This window comes from Trachypithecus francoisi, unplaced genomic scaffold (assembly GCF_009764315.1).
Source record: "Trachypithecus francoisi isolate TF-2019V2 unplaced genomic scaffold, Tfra_2.0 Lachesis_group11, whole genome shotgun sequence".
NCBI classification, from domain to species: domain Eukaryota; kingdom Metazoa; phylum Chordata; class Mammalia; order Primates; family Cercopithecidae; genus Trachypithecus; species Trachypithecus francoisi.
Window position 1 is genome coordinate 1 of NW_022681456.1, and position 24,505 is coordinate 24,505.

Here is a 24,505-nt window from a genome sequence, read left to right on the forward strand (position 1 = left end):
TCTGACTATTCCAACCCACCTGCTTAAATTTTGGCATGACCACATAGCTTTTTTTTTTTTTTTTTTGGCAATGGAGGTGAGAAGAAATAACACGTGACTTTTTCCAGGAGAAATCTCTAAGAACAGAGTTCTATTCAGCAAGCTTTTTTCTCTTTCTATAGCAAATTTTAGCAAATATTAATCGCTTCAAAAACTACTTAGCTATTAGGCTTTTTAAACTGTCTTTTGTCGTCCAGTTTGTAAGCCACACTGATCAGGACTACAGAGTTGAAATATTAGAAGTGATAAAGGAAAGATAATGCTTATCTTTCAAAAACATGAATTACCTGTTTAATGGGCACAAAACAAGTTTTGTTCTATTCATCAGGTAATAAACCAAACTTTACACAAAAAGTGAGGTCAGGGAATGCAGAGAACATACAACTTGACTTCATGGCAGGAAGATTCTTAGTGCTAATTCAATGTTACTACTTATTAGCTGCAAATATAATTGTATTTGAAATTTTTATCATGGACACTACTATCATATGGACACAGGATGGCCATTGACCAATGAGAAAGATGGTGGTCATAACAAACCAGCAGTGCCCATGGCACATCCGCCAGTGTGCAGTGACTATCAGCTCTGACTGATCTGGATGTCTATCTTAACGGCTTCATCTGTGAGTGACAGATTGCCTTGTGTCAATGGCTCTCAACCTGGGTGCTTGCTTGAATCTCTTTTTTTTTTTTTTTTTTTTTTTGAGACGGAGTCTCACTCTGTCGCCCGGGCTGGAGTGCAGTGGCCGGATCTCAGCTCACTGCAAGCTCCGCCTCCCAGGTTCACGCCATTCTCCTGCCTCAGCCTCCTGAGTAGCTGGACTACAGGCGCCCGCCACCTCGCCTGGCTAGTTTTTTGTATTTTTTAGTAGAGACGGGGTTTCACCATGTTAGTCAGATGGTCTCGATCTCCTGACCCGTGATCCCCCCGTCCCGGCTCCCAAAGTGCTGGGATCACAGCTTGAGCCCCGCGCCAGGCCTTGACTCTCTTAAAGAACTTCAAAAATATGTTCATCCACTAATTCGCATTATACTGTTTAGGAATTATGAACTTGGTGCTCCTGTATTGGATGCATATATATTTAGGATAGTTAGCTCTTCTTGTTGAATTGATCTTTTTACCATTAGTAATGGCCTTGTCTCTTTTGATCTTTGTTGTTTTAAAGTTTGTTTTATCAGAGACTTCTTGCAACCCCTGCCTTTTTTGTTTTCCTTTTGCTTGCAGATCTTCCTCCACCCTTATTTGAGCCTATGTGTGTCTCTGCATGGTGAGATGGGTCTCCTGAATACAGCACCGAGATGGGTCTTGACACTTTATCCAATTGCCAGTCTTGTCTTATAATTGGAGCATTTAGCCGATTTACATTTAAGGTTAATATTGTTAGTGTGAATTTGATGCTGTCATTATGATGTTAGCTGGTATTTTGCTCATTAGTTGATGCGGTTTCTTCCTAGCATCGATGGTCTTTACATTTGGCATGTTTTTTGCCATGGCTGGTACCAGTTTGTTCCTTTCCATGTTTAGTGCGTCCTTCAGGATCTCTTGTAGGGCAGGCCTGGTGTGACACATCTCTAAGCATTGCTTGTCTGTAAGGATTTTATTTCTCCTTCACTTATGAAACTGAGTTTGCTGGATATGAAATTCTGGGTTGAATTCTTTTCTTTAAGATGAATATTGGCCCCCACTCTCTTCTGGCTTGTAAGCTCCTGCTGAGAGATCTGCTTTTAGTCTGATGGGCTTCCCTTTGTGGTTAACCCGACCTTTCTCTCTGGCTGCCCTTAACATTTTTTCCTTCATTTCAACTTTGGTGAATCCGACAATTATGTGTCTTGGAATTGCTCTTCTTGAGGAGGATCTTTGCAGCATTCTATGTATTTCCTGAATTTGAATGTTGGCCTGGCTTGCTAGGTTGGGGAGATTCTCCTGGATAATATCCTGCAGAGTGCTTTCCAAGTTGGTTCCATTCTCCCTGTCACTTTCAGGTACACCAATCAGACGTACATTTGGTCTTTTCACATAGTCCCATGTTTCTTGGAGGCTTTGTTCATTTCTTTTTACTCTTTTTTCTCTAAACTTCTCTTCTCGCTTCATTTCATTCATTTGATCTTCAATCACTGATACCCTTTCTTCCAGTTGATCGAATCGGTTACTGAAGTTTGTGCATTTGTCATGTAGTTCTCATGCCATGGTTTTCAGCTCTATCAGGTCATTTAAGGACTTCTCTACACTGGTTATTCTAGTTGGCCATTCGTTTAATCTTTTTTCAAGATTTTTAGCTTCTTTGCGATGGGTTCGAACTTCCTCCTTTAGCTCGGAGAAGTTTGATTATCTGAAGCCTTCTTCTCTCAACTCATCAAAGTCATTCTCCATCCAGCTTTGTTCCATTGCTGGTGAGGAGCTGCATTCCTTTGGAGGGGGAGAGGTGCTCTGATTTTTAGAATTTTCGGCTTTTCTGCTCTGTTTTTCCCCCATCTTGGTGGTTTTATCTACCTTTGGTCTTTGATGATGGTGACGTACAGATGGGATTTTGGTGTGGATGTCCTTTCTGTTCGTTAGTTTTCCTTCTAACAGTCAGGATCCTCACCTTCAGGTCTGTTGGAGTTTGCTGGAGGTCCACTCCAGACCCAGTTTGTCTGGGTATCAGCCGCGGAAGCTGCAGAATGGTGAATATTACTGAACAGCAAATGTTGCTGCCTGATCATTCCTCTAGAAGCTTCATCTCAGAGGGACACCTGGCTGTGTGAGGAGTCAGTCGGCCCCTACTGGGGGGTGCCTCCCAGTTAGGCTGCTTGGGGGTCAGGGACCCACTTGAGGAAGCAGTCTGCCCATTCTCAGGTCTCAAACTCTGTGCTGGGAGAACCACTACGCTCTTCAAAGCTGTCACACAGGGACATTTAAATCTGCAGAGGTTTCTGCAGACTTATGTTTGGCTATGCCCTGTCCCCAGAGGTGGAGTTTACAGAAGCAGACAGGCCTCCTTGAGTTGTGGTGGGCTCCACCCAGTTCGAGCTTCCTGGTCACTTTGTTTACCTACTCAAGCCTCAGCAATGGTGGGCACCCCTCCCCCAGCCTCGCTGCCACCTTGCAGTTAGATCTCAGACTGCTGTGCTAGCAATGAGTGAAGCTCCATGGGCATGGAACCCTCCAAGATAGGTGCAGGATATAATCTCCTAGTGTGCAGTTTGGGTGGGAGTGACCCGAATTTCCAGGTGTGTGTGTCAGGGTTTCCCTTGGCTAGGAAAGGGAATTCCCTTACCCCTTGCACTTCCTGGGTAAGGCAATGCCTCACCCTGCTTCGGCTCTCACTTGGTGGGCTGCACCCACTGTCCAGCACCCACTGTCCCATGCGCCCCAGTGAGATGAACCCGGTACCTCAGTTGGAAATGCAGAAATCACCCATCTTCTGTGTCGCTCACGCTGTGAGCTGTAGCCTGGAGCTGTTCCTATTTGGCCATCTTGGAACCGCCCAGCTTTAGCTTCTTTCCAGGTAATGCTGCATCTGCATTTGAGACCAGAGGCAGTAACATGGGTTCATTTTAGGAAAATGATTATCGAGAACTGTTTAGTAACCAAGTCCTCTAAAGCCTGCAGTTTCTCTTTACTCGGCGGCCATTGTTCTAGCCAATTTGGATAGCATTTTAAAGGTATAGGTTCTGGAGGCTTAATGATGGCCAACATCAAAAGTGCTATCCTAAACCTCAGTGGGAACTTTGTCTTTCCACTTAAGCAGTTCTTTCAAACCTTGCAAATTTTTTCCTAGTCCCATACCAGGGACATACCCCATTTAAAGCATCATATGTTGACTTTGAGGGCTATATAATTGTTCTGGAATTAGAACTTGTGCTCTGCATTGTTGTAATAAATCTCTCCCCCATAAATTTATAGGTATAGAAGTTATAATCGGCTGAATAGTCCCAAGTTGTACATCAGACCCTTCACAATGCAAAACATAATGCAATGCAATTGCATAATGCAAAACACAATGCAAAACATACTTTGATATACTTCAGGGCTTTACCAACTCCAACTATGTTAAATTAAACTATGTTACATTGAATTGGCCATGCGGATCACCAGTGTTACAGAGCAATGATTGAAATGTCTGCTCCTGTATCTACCACATCTTTAAATTTCTTTCCCTGAATAGTTATTTCACAGGTAGGACGTTTATCAGTCATTTGATTCACCCAATAAGCTGCTGTGCCTTGTTTATTTGTGCCTCCAAATCCTCCTGTTCATTTAATTTCACTTTTCCCCATTTCTACATATGGCATAATCAGGAGCTGTGCTATACGCTGTCCTGCCTCTGCTTTCCAGGGAACAGACGTAGATATAACAGTTTGAATTTCCCCAGTGTAATCTAAATCAATGACTCCTGTATGTATTTGTACTCCTTTTAAATTTAAACTAGACCTTCCTAGAAGTAATCTTATCATCCCCAGTGGCAAGGGTCCACAGACCCCTGTTGGAACTTTTTGCGGGAGTCCCCAGGCAGAAGGCTCAGAGCTTTTGTGCAGCATAATCTACTGTGGCACTACCGGCTGTGGTGGGGACAGACAATTGTACAGGATGAGGGATGGCCTGAGCTGAAAATCCTCCTGTTTGGAATGGGCCTGGGACGGTCCCCTCACAGCATTTCCTGAAATCAAGTTCCCATCTTTATCAAATTTAGAGTGACACTGGTTAGCCCAATGTTTTCCTTTTTTACATTTTGGATATATTTCCGGATCAGCAGTTTTCTTTTTTCCCCTATCTGGCGGCCTGACTGGCTGATTTTTTCTACATTCTGTTTTAGTATGACCATGCTTCCCACAGTTAAAATAAGCTCCAGGAAATAGAGTATTTCCTTTATCCACTCTCAGTCCTGCCATTGCCTGTGCCAACAAAGTAGCTTTATGCAGATTACCTCTGATACCATCACAGGCCTTGATATAATCAACTATATGTGCTTTCCCTCTAAAAGGTTGCAGAGCAGCCTGGCACTCAGGATTAGCATTGTTGAAAGCTAATAAACACAACACTATACCCTGAGCAGCTGAATCTGCAATCACCTTTTTAAGAGACTCCTGTAACCAAGCTACAAAATCCATGTATGTTCTTTAAGTCCCTGCTTTACAGCACTAAAGAAAGAGTATTGCTGTCCTCCTGAAGTGATTTTTTCCCCCATACTCTAATGCACACTCCTCTCAGCTGCTCTACAGCACCCGCCTGCATGATCACTCATGCATCTAAACCAGCCCAGTAGCCAACCCCCAAAAGTTGGTCTGCAGTTTTCTTAATTTGAGGTTGGGCCTGGACACTGCAAAAAGCCTGAATGCAAGTGTCATCTGCCCACCAAGTTTTAAATTGTAAGAGCTGAGCAGGAGTGAGACAAGCTCTAGTAAGAGCGTCCCAGTCAGTAGGAATCATCCCACTGGAAACAGCAACATTCTTTAACAATCCCGTTAAAAAAAGAGAACCTGGTCCATATTGATTAACAGTTTGTTTAAATTTCTTGAGTAATTTAAAAGGAAAAGGCTCAAATGTAGCTATAATATTTCCCTGTTGATGTGGGGGGTGTATTCTAACAGGGAACTGCCAGGCCTCTATACCACCCTCTCTTCTAGCTTGCTGGATTCCTGCCTGAATAGAACTGACAGCGGTCGCTCAAGGCACTGCTCAGTCACTGGGGCAACTACTTTTCACCCAGTGGCCTCTGGGAAAGAAAGATCTGGAGGGTCAGGCCATTCTTTTTCTTCAAAATAAGGAGGGGGCACAGAAGGGTAGGGATGAACGTCTCCCTCCTTTGTCACTTTAGCTTTAGCTGATAAACAAACCTGCTCTGTCACTTCTTCATTATACTCTCCTTCCCCCTTATTAGTGTGAGAAGTTTCCCAGGTGGAACAAACCAGAGTCCACACTTGTCCCTTTGTTACCCTGATGCTTTTAAGTTCCCCTTCTTACTCACCAAAGGGATTCCTTAAGAGTACTCGGGTATCCTCCAGCTTAGTTCCACATTCTCCAACTGTCGCTCTGGCGACCCTTCAAGCTGGGTTCGAGCCCCACGTATAGGCACCACTTGCCGAGACCAGCTCAGTCATGGAGACCTAATCAAGTGGTGCTAGAGGAATTAAAGACACACACACAGAAATATAGGGTGTGGAGTGGGAAATTAGGGGTCTCACAGCCTTCAGAGCTGACAGCCTCGAACAGAGATTTACCTACATATTTATTGGCAGCAAGCCAGTGATAAGCATTGTTTCTATAGATTATAGATTTGCTAAAAGTATTACTTATGGGAAATAAAGGGATGGGCCAAAACAAAGGGATGGACTCTGGCTAGTTATCTGCAGCAGGAGCATGTCCTTCAGGCACATATCGCTCATGCTATTGTTTGTGGTTCAGGAATGCCTTTAAGCGATGTTTTGCTCTGGGTGGGCCAGGTGTTCCTTGCCCTCATTCCGGTAAACCCACAACCTTCGGCGTGGGCATCATGGCCATCATGAACATGTCACAGTGCTGCAGAGATTTTGTTTATGGCCAGTTTTGGGGCTAGTTTATGGCCAGATTTGGGGGCTTGTTCCCAACAATTTGGGAAAACAAAGAGTGTGAGAAACAGGTAAAATTTATATTTTAAAAAATGTTCAGGGCCAGGCATGATGGCTCACGCCTGTGATCCCAGCACATTGGGAGCTGAGACAGGAGGATCAGAAGGTCAGGAGTTTGAGAACAGCCTGGCCAACATGGTGAAACCCCGTCTCTACTAAAAATACAAAATTAGCAGGGTACAGTGGCAGATGCCTGTAGTCCCAGCTACTTGGGAGGCTGAGGCAGGAGAATCACTTGAAACCAGGAGTGGAGGTTGCAGTGAGCAGACATCACATCACTACACTCCAGCCTGGGCAACAAGAGCAAAACTCTATCTAAAAAAAAAAAAAAAATCTCATTCACCATAATAGAAGTCATTAGATAATATCTGAAACTCATAAATTTAAAAATTGCATAGGGCGGGCACAGTGACTCACACCTGTAATCCCAGCACTTTGGGAGGTTGAGGTAGCAGATGCTTGAGTGCAGTAATTCGAGAGCAGCCTGGGCAACATGGTGAACCCTGTCACCATTAAAAGAAAAATACAAAAAATTGGCCAGTATGGTGGCGTGGACGGTAGTCCCAGCTACTCAGGAGGCTGAGGAGTAGAATTACCTGAGCCCGGAGGTGGAGGCTGCAGTGAGCCAAGATGTGTCACTGCACTCCAGTCTGGAAACCGCAGTGTCTGGAGACCCTGTCTCAAAAATAAATTAAGTAAGTAAGTAAATATTGTACAGTAAGATGTCAATAGATGATGGACTAGAAAGCTACAGCCCCTTCTTTCCTCACAGAGACACCAAGTTAACAACAATATACCGACCAGAATCCCTCTGTGAGAATCCTATAAACAAGCTGAGAAATTAGAGCACCTAGGCCATTGTAAACCAAGAGGGATTTCAGTGAAAGGGAAGGACAATTCATAGCATTTGGTGTGTCCGTTTAGTGCTGCTTCCCTATGCCGTACAGTACAGAGCAATCAGGAAAAATCTTCACACTCATCTCCCCTTTGGACAGAAACAAAGAGCTGATCTTTCACCAAACATTTTGACTCGGTGTGGGGGCTGACCAGGGGCTGCTTTCTGTTTCACCAGACTCAAAGCACTGATGGGATTAGCGCTAGAATTTTGGAAGCCACTAAAAACAGAGGGAAGAAGCACACTACAGCTGCAGTTCTGCAGCCAGATGCCAGGAAGAGCAAGAGATCAAAACAGGTCCAAGAAGTTTTAGAACTCCAGCCAGGTGATTGGTGAAGGTCTTCCTCTGCATAAAGCCAGTAGGCAAAGGCTGTAAGAGGTATTCGTTTTTTAGATATTCAAATCTCGGTTAAAGAAAAAGGTTACAAGGCACACAAACAAACAGAGAAACAGGGCCCAATAAAAGAACAAGATAAAACTCCAAAACTTGACCTCAGCCGGGCGTGGCGGCTCACGCCTGTAATCCCAGCACTTTGGGAGGCCAAGGCAGGTAAATCACTTGAGGCCAGGAGTTTGAGGCCAGCCAGGCCAACATGGTGAAACCCAATCTCTACTAAAAATACAAAAGTTAGCTGGGGACTGCATAAAGAAAATGTGGCACATATACACCATGGAATACTGTGGAGCCATGGAAAACAACGAGTTCATGTCCTTTGCAGGCACATGGATGAGGCTGGAAACCATCATCCTCAGCAAACCAACACAGGAACAGAAAACCAAACACCACACATTCTCACTCATAAGTGGAAGTTGAACAATGAGAACAAATGGACACAGGGAGGGGAACATCACACACCAGGGCCTGTTGTGGGGTTGGGGGCTAGGGGAAGGATAGCATTAGGAGAAATACCTAATTTAGATGATGGGTTGATGGGGGCAACAAACCACCATGGCACGTGTATACCTATGTAACAAACCTGCACATTCTGCACGTGTATCCCAGAACTTAAATTATTTTAAAATATACATATAAAAGTCACAGGATGTTTGTGATACTATCTATTACACTGATGTTGCCATCACATAGTTGACTATGTGGAGACTCCAAGTGAAATTTCTTGCAGTTGTTAGAGACATGGAAAATCTGTATTCCAGATAAAAACTCGAAAATTTTAGAAAAACATTCAGGATTTACAGTCTAGAGCTCTTAACACTGGAATCTTTTCCAACTTTAAAGTTTAATGATTTACTTAAATCTAAAAATAGTAGGTTGTAGATGTATTTAAACAGTGTACCTAGGTAGTATGTTTATATATTAAGATTAAAATGGTCTTCTAAAGTTTACTAATTCTAATATAAACTTTATTGTTTCATGTAGACATATCTTTCAGATTCCCAGGATAATTTAAACAATTCAAAGCAACTATTGACTTAGTTCTAGATTGGGATAGCTATTTATGCATTCAAAGCTTTAGATATGTATTTCAAATTAGAAATGTGTGCTGGTTGTGGAAAGTTGACTTAGAGCCTCAGGTAAGTTTCGTTTTTGTTTTTGTTTTTTTGAGATGGAGTTTCACTCTTGATGCCCAGGCTGGAGTGCAGTGGCACAATCTCGGCTCACTGCAACCTCCTCCACTCAAGTTCAAGCGATTCTCCCTCCTCAGCCTCCTGAGTAGCTGGGATTACAGGCATGCCCCACCACACCCAGCTAATTTTGTATTTTTAGTAGAGATGGAGTTTCTCCATGTTGGTCAGGCTGGTCTCAAACTCCCAATCTCAGGTGATCCACCCGCCTCAGCCTCCCAAAGTGCTGGATTACAGGCATGAGCCACTGTGCCCGGCCACCTCAGGTAAGTTTTTTTTTCCATGTGAACACATTGCTTTCGATTGATGTTATGCCCAGAGCAGACGATTAATAGATACCCTTTGAATTAAATGAGTGATTAACTGTAAATATCACAATACATCTTACTGGGCATAATTAGATATATCTAGTCCTTGCTGTGACCTAAGAAAGGAGTTTTTTTCATTAAATGTTTAATGTCTCACCCTGTTCATACAGCTGGAGTTACTGATTCAGTTTGATGTGAATTCAGTCTTATAAAAGACCCATCATTATAACCTGCTCTTATGCTTCCGGTAGTATTGGAACTTCCAACTTGTAGGAAAAATAGATATGCTTCATATTCTTAAAAACCACAAGAGGCCGGGCTCAGTGGCTCACGCCGTAATCCCAGCACTTTGGGAGGCCGAGGTGGGCGGATCATGATGTCAGGAGATCGAGACCATCTTGGCTAACACAGTGAAACCCATCTCTACTAAAAATACAAAAAAGCCAGGCATGGTGGCAGGCGCCTGTAGTCCCAGTTACTCGGGAGGCTGAGGCAGGAGAATGGCATGAACCCAGGAGGCAGAGCTTGCAGTGAGTGAGATCGCACCACTGTACTCCAGCCTGGGCAACACAGCAAGACTCCGTCTCCAAAAAAAACAAAAGCACAAGAAATCTCCCTTTATTCATAACAAACATAGAATTAGGTATTCTATTAAACTGAACAACATACCTAACTGGGAGTGACCACATACGCTCTATCACAAATTGCCTGAATGTCTGAAAAGGTCAGTGGGCCATTTTGCTCTGTGCTGTACCATAGGCCAACCACGAGGGCAGTCAGTGACTCACTGCGTGGGTCACCCAGGGCATGTGGTGCTGAGGCTGTCAAAGAGCAAGACGGGGCTGCGTCTAAACTCAGGCCTCTGCTAAGTGTCCGAACTCAGGCAAGATGCTAAAGACTTTAGAGACATTTCCTTTTCTATAGATGGGGTTATAACACTCACCCTGTCAGGTTCTCATGTGTGTTGACAAGGCCGGCGCGTGACACACCAGGGGCAGAGTTGGATGGGAACCGTCTTCCTCAGACAACATGGTCCTCATAAGCATCAACAAAATAAGGAGAGCAGGAGGCCAGGGTGTCTCCAGCTGTGTCAGGACTGCAGCAGGGACTCAGCAACAGTCAGTCTCGTTCTCTTGTTTCATCCAAATCATACATTTAAAAAAAAAAGTGGGGTTATCATGGATGTTTATATTGATTCCTGGGATCAGGCAAATACACCTTTCCTTGTCATTCCTTCAAGAGTTATGTCGACACAGAAACTTGCACACAAATGTTCAGAGCTTTATTCAGCATTACCAGAAACTGGAGGCAACCAACATATCCTTCAGTAGGTGAATGGATAAATAAATTCTGGTAACTACAGACAATGGAATATCTTTCAGTGAGAAAATAAATGAGCTATCTAATCATGAAAAGGCACACAGGGACCCAAAATGCATACCACTAAGTGAAAGAAGCCAAAAAGGCTACATACTGTATGATTCCAATTACATGACATTTTGGAAAAGGGAAAATTACATAGGTAGCAAATCAATGGTTGACAGGGGTTGGGGAGAGGAAAGGATGGATGGGCAGAGAGCCCTGGCTGTTTAGGGCAGTGAGACCACCGTGTGCAATTTCACCACAACGGTGGACCCACGACAGTGTGCAGATGCCCACACCCATTGAATTAAGACCACAAAAAGGTACTAATTACATCAACTATGAACTTTCATAATGAAATAAATCATGTTTTTTAAAAGTGGACAGTTTTGTTCAGTTACTGTCTACTTTCTGAAATGGAGACGGTGGAGTGCTTCCATGGTTGTGAGGATAAAAATAGCTTAGAGAATGTAATAACTAAAATAGGTGCATAAACATTGTTAAACTATTTTATTCTCATTAAAAAGCATTGCATAAGTATATTTATATTTAAAAATTGAGCAAGGAGTGCAAACACATTAACATAATTCTCCTCTAGCTCCACTCAGAAGTCAGGACTGCACGGCTCCGCTTGCACCTGCGAAACACAACAACCTTTTTCAGCGTCATTAAAATATTCCAGTGGGAGGATTGACTTTAGACTCAACCTGTGTTTTTTCCCCTGGAAAACAAAGGTTTTATGAAACAAACAAAGCCTTTACCATCCTCAGTCGAAACACTCAGACATCTGTGATGTCTGCTGTAAGTGCCACCAGGCTCTCCTCTGAAATCTCGTAATGGGAAAATGGAGACTGTAGATTCTTTTAGAAAGGGAAGAATCAGAACTAGTGTCGAAAGGCCACGTTCTCATTCATAAACATCTTCTTTTACAAATTCCACAGGTTTAGTTACTTTGGGATTAATATGGGCCTATTTTAAAGTGCATTTGTTAATTTAGCATGAATTGTTCAAATTCATTCTGGATCCTGAGCTGATATCCAGCAATGCTGGGTGTGCACCTGTGTGAGTCACCAGCCCTGATGAGCCTCAGGTTATTGTATTCATAAAATGAAGGTTAGGCTTGCTCCAATTTTTTTAAAACCATTTTTAATAGTAAAAACTTTTTTGTTGTTACATAAAAATGTACAAGAAAAACTCAGATATTACCAATGATAATCATTTCATTAATATAAATATTTTTGTGAGCTCAATATATGACTTAATTATAAAAGAAATAAGCAACATGAGGCGCCATTATAAAATATGGTAACCACACTTTCCTACTTTGTTATATACTATGGATAAATCTTGATGTATATAGAAAAGTAGTTTCAAAATAATAATTTAAAATAATATCTTGACTTGTAATTCAGAGACTTTAAAAAAATTCCTACAACTGCTTTTAAAGGTTCTAGAACAGTTTTTGTATGTCTTACAGCTAAATACTACACAGAGCTAACTCGTCTCACCTTCTGTATTATAAATATGTAAGTCAAAAAGGAGCAGACACAATCATAAACACACATGCATGAACAAAGGGGCCTTGGCTCGCATTTAACTGCATCTGCCAATGCACATAGGTTACAGCAGAATTTGTGTGTGTCATTTTACGAGTGGATTGCTGTCAAAATAAAAATTGTCTACTATCTCTATTCAGTGGTCTATTTGCACCAATGGTGAACATATTCATAGTGGGAGAAATGTATTTCGTGGCTTACAGAGACAGGTTAAGCTGGGACATTGATTGCTTCATTCCTGCTACATTTTAGAATGCGCTTGTATGGGCAAGGTTTTACACGTATTATAACACTTTTAAATGCTCATCTACAGATGGAACTACTAGAGAAAGTACTAACTGATATTTTCTTTTTTTTTTTTTTTTTTTTGAGACGGAGTCTGGCTCTGTCGCCCAGGCTGGAGTGCTGTGGCCGGATCTCAGCTCACTGCAACCTCCGCCTCCCGGGTTACAACCATTCTCCTGCCTCAGCCTCCGAGTAGCTGTGACTACAGGCGCCCGCCACCCTCGCCCGCTAGTTTTTTTTTGTATTTTTTTAGTGAGACAGGGTTTCACGGTGTTAGCCAGGATGGTCTCGATCTCCTGACCTCGTGATCCGCCCGTCTCAGCCTCCCAAAGTGCTGGGATTACAGGCTTCAGCCACAGCGCCCAGTCTAACTGATATTTTCTTTGTGTGTGCTTTGAAGGCACAAGGAAATAATAAAGCAGCCCTTTTCCCTTTTCCCATCTATTTCCTGAAGGCCAAGCTGTGCTTTTGCAGATTAGGCCTCTCTGTAACACACACACACACACACACACACACACACACACGCATATGGCCTTTATGGTTTCAAAGGAGGAAAAGGGAATTTGCCTGGATAACTCTCACCTAGGTATTTTCGGGGGAGATCTAGAATCATCTGAGGGGTTAAGCTGGACTAGCCAATGGAAAAACAAAATGAGGATACTGGGGAGATATTCCCAGAACAGTAGCATTCCTAATGGGCCAGGCCCTAGTCACATGCAATTCCCCAGATGTGGTTGGTGTGGCCAAGGTTCCGGCATGTGACGGCTGCCTTCCTGGCACTTCTTGTGCTGTGAAGAGCATCCCCTCCCCAGTGCCAGGGGCAGTGGTCCTCTCATCCCCTTCAGAGTAAAGGGACAGCAGTCGGCAGTCACAGGAAACGTAGTGAGACAGGAAGGTGAGGAGCATGAAGTGCCACCATACCCGCCTCCAGTGTCTGGCACAGAATATGATGAGGAACCTCCGTGAATTGGAATCTTCCATATCTTCACACATGTGGGTTTCTGCTAGATGTAATTTGACTTATAAAAAGAAAGAAATATGACCTTCTTGTATCTAAATACTGTAGAAGAGTTAATGATTGTAACTTGGATGTTTTAAATTCTGAGATGCTATTAAATCAATATTCATCACAAATGTATTAACAATTTTTAGAAGAACAGGGCCGGGCGCGGTGGCTCAAGCCTGTAATCCCAGCACTTTGGGAGGCCGAGACGGGCGGATCACGAGGTCAGGAGATCGAGACCATCCTGGCTAACACGGTGAAACCCCGTCTCTACTAAAAATACAAAACATAGCCGGGCGAGGTGTCGGGCGCCTGTAGTCCCAGCTACTCGGGAGGCTGAGGCAGGAGAATGGCGTAAACCCGGGAGGCGGAGCTTGCAGTGAGCTGAGATTCGGCCACTGCACTCCAGTCCGGGAGACAGAGCGAGACTCCGCCTCAAAAAAAAAAAAAAAAAAAAAAAGAAGAACAGAAGAGATCTCATCATATTTATTGCAGTGTATCTATTGTAAGATGCATGCTAATTCCAGAAAAAGTAAAGCATATAAAAAAATCTGTCTTAGAATGGAAAAATACAGTAAACTATTTTTAACTAGATTTTAAATGCAACATTTTAGGATATGAAGCCATCAACTGATTTTGAAAACTAATGGCTCAGATGACCTCAGTGATAGGAAACCTCTAACAGATCACGAATCTAATAATGAGATAATTTTCTGTGTCTTTGCCTGAGAATCAGTCTGAAAGTGGTGCAGTTTTTACAGAAGAGGAATAACGTGTCCCAGACTGAGAATGCTTCCCGGGCCACCATTCTGGCAATGCTTCAGTGTGGAGTTTTAGCAGTGAGTATTCAGAAACAGTGGAATACTTTGCACTTTTTATAAAAAGATTATCTTGTCTATTTTCCTTTAATATGCAGCAGAAGTTTACTATTATACAACTAAATTATGTGGGTCTCTAATTGCCCACTTATTCTACCTGGATTAACATGTGGTTTATTTCACCTTGATGTTTTTAAAGACAAGCATGTGCTGTGTGAGGGTTAGAATATGAGCCATAAACAAGGAGGCTTGAGATGGCAGTGCCTCCCCAAAAACGCAGTACCCCAGGGCCTGCGCAGGGAACACTGCTATGAACCTTAACACTTCTGAAATGGCTGGACATCTCTGCATGAGCTGTGGTTACCCAGTTGTTCCATTTATTCTTATATTTTACAAGTATTTAGTAAATTCTTGAGCTAGGCCATGTGGTCTAACAAAGGAATAAGATATCTGTTGTTATTATTTTATTTTATTTTATTTCAATAGTTTTGGGGAACAAGTGGTTTTGGTTAAATGCTAAAGTTCTTTATTGACGGTTTCTGAGATTTTGGCCCACCCATAGCCCAAGCAGAGTACAATGTACCCAATGTGTAGGGTAATATCCCTCACCTCCCTCTCACCTTTCCCCCTAAGTCCCCAAAGCCCACTTACCGTTCTTAGGCCTTGGAATCATCATCACAGCTTATGTCCCACTTAGAAGTAAGAACATACAGCGTGGAGTTTAGGTCAGCAGAGGGCTCCAGGGGATGGGTGGGGCAGGCCAGGACATAAAAGAGGGTCTAGAGCCAGGGTTACCCGGGAGAGGGTGGACCCATTTTGCCAAGCACCCTAACCCTAAATGCTGTAACTTTTACCTTAACCCCAACCCTAACCCTTAACCCTAACCTTTAACACCTTACCATAACCCCAACCCTAACCCCAACCATAACCCTAAAACGCTAACACTAAAACCCTAACCCCTAATACTAAACCCTAATCATAACCCTAAACACAACCCCAACCCTAACCCTAACCCGAACCACAATCCCAACCCCAGCCCCAAGCCTAACCTTCACCCTAACCCCTACCCCCAGCCCTTCTTACCTTTTACATCTGTCCAGATTCTCCAGTAGAAGCGGGGACCCTTGGTTCCCAGGTGTGCACCACTGCATCTGGCACAGGACTCCGTATCAGTCCCCAAATAAGCACCCGAATGCTCACAGTGCAGCCATGCAGTGGAAGCCCAGGGTGTATTCTCACCTCCAGAACCAGGGCCCAGCGGCTGCATCAGGCTGATCAGGGCTGAAGTGAGCTGTGGCACCCAAGGTCTTCGTAAGACCAAGGCCACGTTGTGCCTCCTTCACAGAGCGAGACGCAGCAGCCTTCCAAGTCAGGGGCCCGTCCCTGACGACACGCCAAGCACAAAGTACTGGACTTTCACACAATGAGGCTGCACACAGTATTCTGTTTAAATCCCCACCTAGGCCACCGGGAGAAAGGGTGATAGAGGGACCCTCATGTCGCCCTGTGGTATACACGCTCTGGTTCATACGACTGCAAGCCATTTACAAGAAACTCAAGCTGAAACGCTACTTGTTTCCAACTTCCTGTTTGCAGAGGATTTACAATTTACACTCCAAAACAGACAGCCACAGAGCACACTACTTCTCCTCTGAAGTCGCTCTGAGGGCCTCCGCATCAGTCCTAGAACTGGAAGATTGGTGGACAAGAACTGGGATGTTGATAGGGCACTGGATACTTGCTGGACACCAACCTCCTCTCACCTAACCTTACAGACAGCCCAGATCTCACCTGCGCAAATCAGACATTTTAACACACACAGCTCTCAACAGCAGGACTTACAGACCCAAAACTCCAAGGTAAAGGATTGTTTCAACTCCTTGGTGTCTCAACAAACTAAAACACTGCCTAGCACAGGTGCACCATCAAACTTATTCACTAAATAAACCTCTGTATATTTTATTCATCTTTGATTGTGGAAATGATATAATGAACAAAAAGATGTTTTATAAATTGGACTAAAGACCTTTGAGGTGTCTTCACAGGATCCTATCTGGTGGACCCCCAAATCTGCCAACACAGAGAAGTCATTTGTAAATACATGCAGGGCAGAGGCCAGACAAAACCATCTCTCTCAACCTCAAAGTGGCCTGGCAGTCACAGGAACGGCCATGTGGGGTCTGGCCTGTATGAGGAAGTCAGGCTTTTGGTTTGAGGCACCCTACTGTACCACAAAACCAAGTTCTGCCTAACAAAGAAAAAACAGCCCACTCACTCTCCCTAATATCCCAGGTGGTAATCTAAGAGCAATATCTGCTTGACACCCCTCCTGCTCCACCCTCCACATCCAAGCTATCACCAAGGCCCTGGCAATCCTACCTCCTAAATGTCTCTCAAATCCACTTCTCTCCCTTCAAAGTCCAGGCCACCAGCATGACTTCTGCATGTGTGTAGCAGCCTCCTCGCAGGACCTAAAAATGCAAATCTAGTCATAGGCTCTGTGAAAAGAAAATCTTGGGGCCCCAAAATTACTAAGCTAAAGGGAAAAGTCAAGCTGGGAACGGCTCAAGGCAAACCTGCCTCCCATTCTATTCCAAATCACCTATCTCCACACTAAAATAGGTGCACATCCAATCGCCTCCTTTGGAGAGGCTAACCAGAAACTCAAAACAACGCAACATTTGTCTGTCACCTACCTGTGACCTTGGAAGCCCCCTCCCTGCTTCCAGTTGTCCCCACCTTTCTGGATGGAAGCAAGGTACTTCTGACATGTATTGACTGATGTCTCATGTCTCCCTAAAACCAAGCTGTGCCCTGACCACCTTGGGCACTTGTCACCAGGATCTCCTGAGGCTGTCACGGGTGCACGTCCTCAACCTCGGCAAAATGAACTTTCTAAATCACCTGAAACCATCTCAGATAGTCAGGGTTCACAGCTCCCTTTCCCGAACCCTCCCAGGAGCCCCTCGTGGGTGCCCAGGTCCTGCATGCTGCTGTGGCCGAGGCTCACCTGGAGCAACGCGGCTCTTCCTTACAGCCTCATGAACCTCTCAGTTCCTAAAGCTATTTAGCCTGTGAAAGGAAAATGAATCTGAGGGCCCAAAAATCACTAATCTAAAGGGAAAAAAGCTGGGAACTGCTTAGGGCAAACCTGCCTCCCCTTCTATTCAAAGTCACCCCTCTGCTCACTAAGATAAGTGCATATCTGATGGCCTCCTTTGGGGAGGCTATTCAGAAACCCAAAAGAATACAACAGTTTGTCTCTCACCTACTTGTGACCTGGAAGCCCCCTCCCTGCTTCGAGTTGTCCCGCCTTTCCCGACGGAACCAAGGTTCATCTTACATATATTGATGTCTCCTGTCTCCCTAAAATGTATAAAACCAAGCTGTGTCCCGACCACCTTGGGGACATGTCATCAAGACCTCCTGAGGCTGTCTCCTGGGCGTGCGTCCTCAACTTTGGCAAAATAAACTTTCTAAATTGACTGAGACCATCTCAGATATTTGGGGTTCACAAGTCCATGTATGTGGACGTCCCCTGGAATAGTGCCCCTCCTCCACAGAGCTCACTCGCCTTCTCCTACTGCGTTTTTTTCAGAAGAAATTTCATAGCTACTTGGTCCACACCTGTTGGCCCAACAGGAACCGCAGTTCTCCACAGGGATATGGGCGGTATACCTGCTGGGCTGTGTGGAGAGTACAAGGTTCCTCTCCTAATTCCCGCTCAGTTAAAAAAAAAGGTCGAAAAGTGGAGAACTTTGCTAACCCTCACCCTAATGTTAACCCCAAACCCAATCCCAAACTTAAACATAACCCAACGCTAACCCCAACCCCAACCCTAAACCCAACCCCAAACCCAACCCTAACCCTAACCCCTAACCCTACCCCTAACTGTACCCTAACCCTAACCTAACCTTAACCCTAACCCTAACCCTACCCCAACCCCTGACTCTGACCCCGACCCCTAACCCCAACACTACCCCAACAGTAACCCTAACCACTAACTCTAGCACTAATGTTAGCCCTAAGCTTAACCCTAACCCTAAACCCTAACCTAAACTCAAGCACCCGAACCCTATCCCTATCCCAAATTCTAACGCTAACCCCTAAACTTTAACCTGTAATTCTTTTTTTGTTTCGTTTTGTTTTTGAGCACAGTCTTTTTTTTTTTTTTTTTTTTTTTTTTTTGAGACGGAGTCTTGCTCTGCCGCCCGGGCTGGAGTGCAGTGGCCGGATCTCAGCTCACTGCAAGCTCCGCCTCCCGGGTTCACGCCATTCTCCTGTCTCAGCCTCCCGAGTAGCTGGGACTACAGGCGCCCGCCACCTCGCCCGGCTAGTTTTTGGTATTTTTTAGTAGAGACGGGGTTTCACCGTATTAGCCAGGATGGTCTCGATCTCCTGACCTCGTGATCCGCCCGTCTCGGCCTCCCAAAGTGCTGGGATTACAGGCTTGAGCCACCGCGCCCGGCCGAGGCACAGTCTTGCTCCTTCTCCCAGCCTGAAGTGCATTGGCGCAATGTCGGGTCACTTCATGCTTCACCTCCGGCTACTTTTTTATATTTTTAGTGGAGACGGGGTTTCACCATGTTAGCCAGGATGGTCTCGATCTCTGAACCTCGTGATCCAACCACCTTGGCCTGCCAAAGTGCTGGGATTACAGGCGTGAGCCACCGCACCTGGCCTAATCTGTAATCCTTAACCATAACACCTAACTCCTAAACCATAACCTCTAATTCTTCTCTGTAACACCTAACCCTTAACCGAAGCCTAATCCCTAAATTCTCACTCTAACACTAACCCTTTTTAGAAATAGTGATTATAGAAACATGTACATTTTTAAGAATCAGTTGTTTCAACTAATATCTACTTCCGTAGAGAAAATACAGATTTAAAAATCTTTATCATTCTGTCCTTTCACGATGTACTTTTATTTTCTTTGGCTTTTACCTCTAAACCACTGTTCACAGGAAATATTCTGGTAACTTAAAATGCTTTGGTTTAATCAAACCACCCCTGTGCCATTTCTGTGACTGCAGACCCATGACTTACCTCAGGTGGGCATTTTGTCACGTGGCAGTGATGGCAGTTGTCCACCTCAGAGTCATAGGAGCATTTGATGACCTGGCACATATGCTCCAAAAATACTTCTGAACTCTCCAGACCCACTCCCCATCCTGTACCTGACTCACGAGGGAAAGAAGCAACTATTGCTTCTTTGAAGCTTCAGGTAAAGGAAAACTCAATAATATACATTGTCTTATCCAAAATTTTGATATTCTGTTCCTCATAGATTCTTCAACATATATTTTGGTTTTTTAAAAACACTGCATTGGTCAGGCGATGTGGCTCACGCCTGTAATCCCAGCACTTTGGGAAGCCGAGGCGGGTGGATCATAAGGTCAGGAGATCGAGACCATCCTGGCTAACACGGTGAAACCCCGTTTCTACTAAAAAATACAAAAAAAAAAGCCGGGCGTGGTGGCGGGCGCCTGTAGTCCCAGTTACTTAGGAGGCTGAGGCAGGAGAATGGCGTGAACCCGGGAGGCGGAGCTTGCAGTGAGCCGAAATCGAGCCACTGCACTCCAGCCTGGGTGACAGAGCAAGACTCCATCTCAAAAAAATTACATTAAATTAAATTAAAACACTGCATTGCAATATTATTTATCTTGATTACTGAGTTTTTTGATACTTCACTTGCTTTCATCCCATTCTCAGCCTTATTTGGAAGAAAAATCATCTGGGACACCTGGGTGGTGCTTATAGATCCAGAATCCAGGGCGTGTCATGTTCCCCACCTGCTGGGTTATTATGCTGAGGGGCGAGATTACAACTCAGGTGATTGGAGCAGCCTTGACCATGACCCAGAGGAAGGAACTGCAGGGCTGCAACCAGCCCCTTCTGAGCTTGTGAAAGAACAGCTTCTGGCCCTCTGAGCAGGGCTGTCACACCAAAGAAGGGGTCATTCCTAATCTTCTCTGAGTCATATGTTAGGGAGTGCTTTAAATGGATGATCCTGTTTTCCTGTTCTCTGGCCCTGTCCACATCTGCTTTATAAGGGCTCAAATTCCAAGAAGAAAGGAAGGGCTGATGAATCACTCTCCGAAGCCCTAGGCTCCCTCTGTCCTTCTACAAATTTCTACCCAGGATACAAGACACGCCCTCTCTTTTCCTGCCCGCATATCTCCCTTGGTGTTCCCCAGAAGACTGGCTCTCTATAATTCTGTGAGCCCACATAAGGGGCCTGAAGACTGATCCCCAACAGCTATGAGCCCCCTAATTAGCAGGCAGACATTGGACAGTTCTCCTAAGAGGCACTCAACCCAGGGCTATCCAGCAACTTCAAGATACGGATAGGGCAGGGCATTCCTGGGATGGAAGACAGCAGCTCAGGATGAAACAGAGGTTCTTATGAAGTTGACCTAAATCATCTTCCAGTCTTTTGTGGTTCAGCTAATTACGATGGAAGAAATGCAGGAATTCCCAGGAAATTTGTTAGAAAGACACATAATGATAGAAAACTTACCAGATTTTGAATGTGCTAAAGATAGTGTATATAGAAAAAAAAAAGATGACAAAAATAGCACTTATTGAATATTGACTGTAGTTATCTCAGTCCCACCAAGGAAGAGGCCCTGTTGTTATCCCCATTATGCCAAAGAGGAGAAAAGGTACAGAGAGGATCAGTAACTTGCTCAAGGTCACACAGCTATCAAGTAACTGAACTGACAGTCTGCCCCAGGAAGCATGGGTCCAGGAAGGAAGAGAAAATCTAGAAATAGTGGGTAAGTATGCCTTACAATGTATGATGTGTTCCCAATTGCATTTCACATTAGACAGCATGGAGGGAAAGGGGAGACAGTATATATTTACAATAGGCATTGGTAACTCAAATTTTTGCACTACCCTTTATTAAAAGTAATACTTAAAAAGGGTTCATCGGCCGGGTGCAGTGGCTCATGCCTGTAATCCCAGCACTTTGAGAGGCCGAGGCGGATGGATCACAAGATCAGGAGATCGAGACCATCTTGGCTAACACGGTGAAACCCCATCTCTACTAAAAATACAAAAAGTTGACCGGGCACAGTGGCTCACGCCTGTAATTCCAGCACTTTGGGAAGCCGAGGCGGGCGGATCACGAGGTCAGGAAATCAAGACCATCCTGGCTAACATGGTGAAACCGCGTCTCTACTAAAAATACAAAAAATTAGCCGGGGGTGGTGGCGAGCCCCTGTAATCCCAGCCACTGGGAGGCTGAGGCAGAAGAATGGCATGAACCCAGGAGGCAGAGCTTGCAGTGAGCCCAGATCGCACCACTGCACTCCTGCCTGGGCAACAGGGCGAGACTCCGTCTCAAAAAAAAAAAACAATTCAAAAAGTTAGCCAGGTGTGGTGGTGGGCACCTTTAGTCCCAGCTACTCGGGAGGCTGAGGCAGGAGAATGGTGTGAAACCGAGAGGCGGAGCTTGCAGTGAGCCAAGATCATGCCACTGCACTCCAGCCTCGGCAACAGAGACTGAGACTCCGTCTCAAAAAATAAATAAATAAATTTAAAAGATAAATAAATAAATATATAAATAAGGGTTCATTCTCGGCCAGGTACAGTGACTCACACCTGTAATCCCAGCACTTTGGGAGGCTGAAGCAGGCAGATCACATGACGTCGGGAGTTCAAGACCAGCCTAACCAACTTGGTAAAACCCCATCTCTACTAAAACTACAAAATTAGCTGGGCGTGGTGGCACATGCCTATAATCCCAGATACTCGGGAGGCTGAGGCAGGAGAATCACATGAACCCAGGAGGCGGAGGTTGCAGTGAACTGAGATCGTGTCCAACCTGGTCAACCAGGGTGACACTCCATCAAAAAAAAAATAAGGTGGTGGGTAGGTTTGTCCTCATTTAGAACACTTGCAATTTAAACACTGAAGTTCTGAAGTTAAGAATGTAGACTTTTTGGGCTAGTCAAGTGAAGCAGTGGAAGTAGAGAAAAATCTTTACATGGTTGTGATCAGTCAGTTGTAAACACCACTGCACTTGAAGTACCCAAGGATGTGGACTTTTGTGCTCACTTTGGCAGCACATGTACTGAAAGTGGAATGACACAGAGATGAGCATGGTCCCTGTGCAAGGATGACACACAAATTCATGAAGCTCTATATTGTTTTAAAAAAGAAGGTAGAGGCCGGGCGCGGTGGCTCAAGCCTGTAATCCCAGCACTTTGGGAGGCCGAGACGGGCGGATCACGAGGTCAGGAGATCGAGACCATCCTGGCGAACATGGTGAAACCCCGTCTCTACTAAAAAATACCAAAAACTAGCCGGGCGACGAGGCGGGCGCCTGTAATCCCAGCTACTCGGGAGGCTGAGGCAGGAGAATGGCGTAAACCCAGGAGACGGAGCTTGCAGTGAGCTGAGATCCGGCCACTGCACTCCAGCCTGGGCGACAGAGCGAGACTCTGTCTCAAAAAAAAAAAAAAAAAAAAAGAAGGTAGAGGCCGCATGCAGTGGCTCACGTCTGTAATCCCAGCACTTTGAGAAGCCGAGGTGGGTGGATCACTTGAGGTCAGGAGTTCGAGACCAGCCTGGCCAACAAGGTGGAACCCCATCTCTACTAAAAATACAAAAATGAGCTGGACATGGTGGTGCGCACCTGTAATCCCAGCTACTCGGGAGGCTGAGGCTGGAGAATCACTTAAACCTGGGAGGCAGAGGTTGCAGTGAGCAGAGATCATGCCACTGCACTCCAGCCTGGGTGCGGAGCAAGACTCCATCTCAAAAAATAATAAAATACATAAAAAAGAAGGTAGACTTTCGAGTCTGACAATTAAGAGAAGCCAGCCTGGGCAACACAGCAAGGTCATGTGCCTAAAAAAATAAAAATACATTAAAAATGTGTTGAATTCATTTAAATCGAACAATGTAGATAATTCACCATTTTCGGCCCCATTGTTTTACATTTGTTGGTGCTTAACGGTAGCGAGCAATCGGGACTATTGCTCTCCTCTGTTCTGCACCTCAGACAGCTGCAGTCTGTTCTCCACCCCCTCAGGGGTCTCCAGTCCAAAGAGACTCAGTCAGTCAGTGCTGCTTCTCCACAACCTTGTTGTCCTGTTCTTTCCACTCCTTAAAAAGAAATTTAAAAATAGAAAACCACAGAAGTATTTTATAAAAATTAGACAATGTGGATAAGCAAAAAGAAGAAAATTAAAATGCCTAAAAATGATACTAAAACAAAGTGGTACTTGAATCACCCAGAGCCACCAGGGTTTAGGATGTGGCCTGCATCATTTTATCCCCGCTTTCCACGTGGACTCTTACATCTGTCTTAGAACACAGCATTCTGCTGTACAATGTATCACGATCATCAGCTGGGCCCAAGCGACCTCAGCATCACTACTAATAACCTTCCAGGAATCCATCCCCTGTCTGAACCTGGTTTATTTCTCAAATCTTCCGCCAGAGACTTGGATTGTTTTCACATCTTCACTGGAACAAACACTGAAATGTTTATCCTGCGTGTCTTCAATTACTGACTTTTTTCCTTCCAGTTAGACCTTGACTACCTTTGAAAACCAACTCAAGGCCGGGCACAGTGGCGCGCACCTGTGGTTTGGGAGGCTGAGGCGGGAGGATCACTTGACCCCAAGAGGTTGAGGCAGAAGTGAGCTCTGATTGCACCGGGGTACTCCAGCCTGGGCCACACAGCGAGACCCCGCCTCTAAACAAACAACTCAAGGTCTTTGGTCTTGCATTGCCGGGTACCTTCCGAACTTACTGTATAAAACACCAAACCCCCCCCCCAAAAAAAAACCAAAAAAACCCCACAAACCCACACACACAAAAAAACTATAAAGTCCACAAGGGCAGAGGCTGGACTGTGTCCGTGCCAGGACTTGGGGTGTTCGGTCATCTCCCAGCCACCTTTTGACCAGGTCTGCGAGGACCCCACCCCGCCCCCGGATCGCCCAGTTGTGCCCGGAGCGCCGGGGGTCACGGAGGTCAGCCGTGGTCAGGCTGCTCTAGGCTTCCCCTGAGGGAACCGCCCGCAGGGCCCACCTGGGTGGAGCCCC

The 24,505-nt window shown here is 44.9% G+C and overlaps 1 long non-coding RNA gene and 1 other non-coding gene across 5 annotated transcripts; one reads left to right on the forward strand and one right to left on the reverse strand.

Annotated features, from left to right (window-relative positions):
* Positions 1-10,577: 10,577 nt before the first annotated feature.
* Positions 10,578-17,838, reverse strand: LOC117089127. Of its 4 annotated transcripts, XR_004439470.1 has the most exons (4): positions 16,818-17,838; positions 15,522-15,729; positions 13,539-13,618; positions 10,578-11,413 (listed from the first exon to the last, which is right to left on the reverse strand). It is a non-coding gene; the product is annotated as an uncharacterized LOC117089127 (long non-coding RNA). The 4 variants fall into 4 exon arrangements; XR_004439471.1 differs by lacking the exon at positions 10,578-11,413 and having other exon boundaries at positions 12,991-13,618; positions 15,522-15,589; XR_004439468.1 differs by lacking the exon at positions 10,578-11,413 and having other exon boundaries at positions 12,991-13,618.
* A 4,659-nt stretch (positions 17,839-22,497) lies between these two features.
* Positions 22,498-22,601, forward strand: LOC117091156. The gene has a single exon (XR_004440277.1). It is a non-coding gene; the product is annotated as a U6 spliceosomal RNA (small nuclear RNA).
* Positions 22,602-24,505: the final 1,904 nt, after the last annotated feature.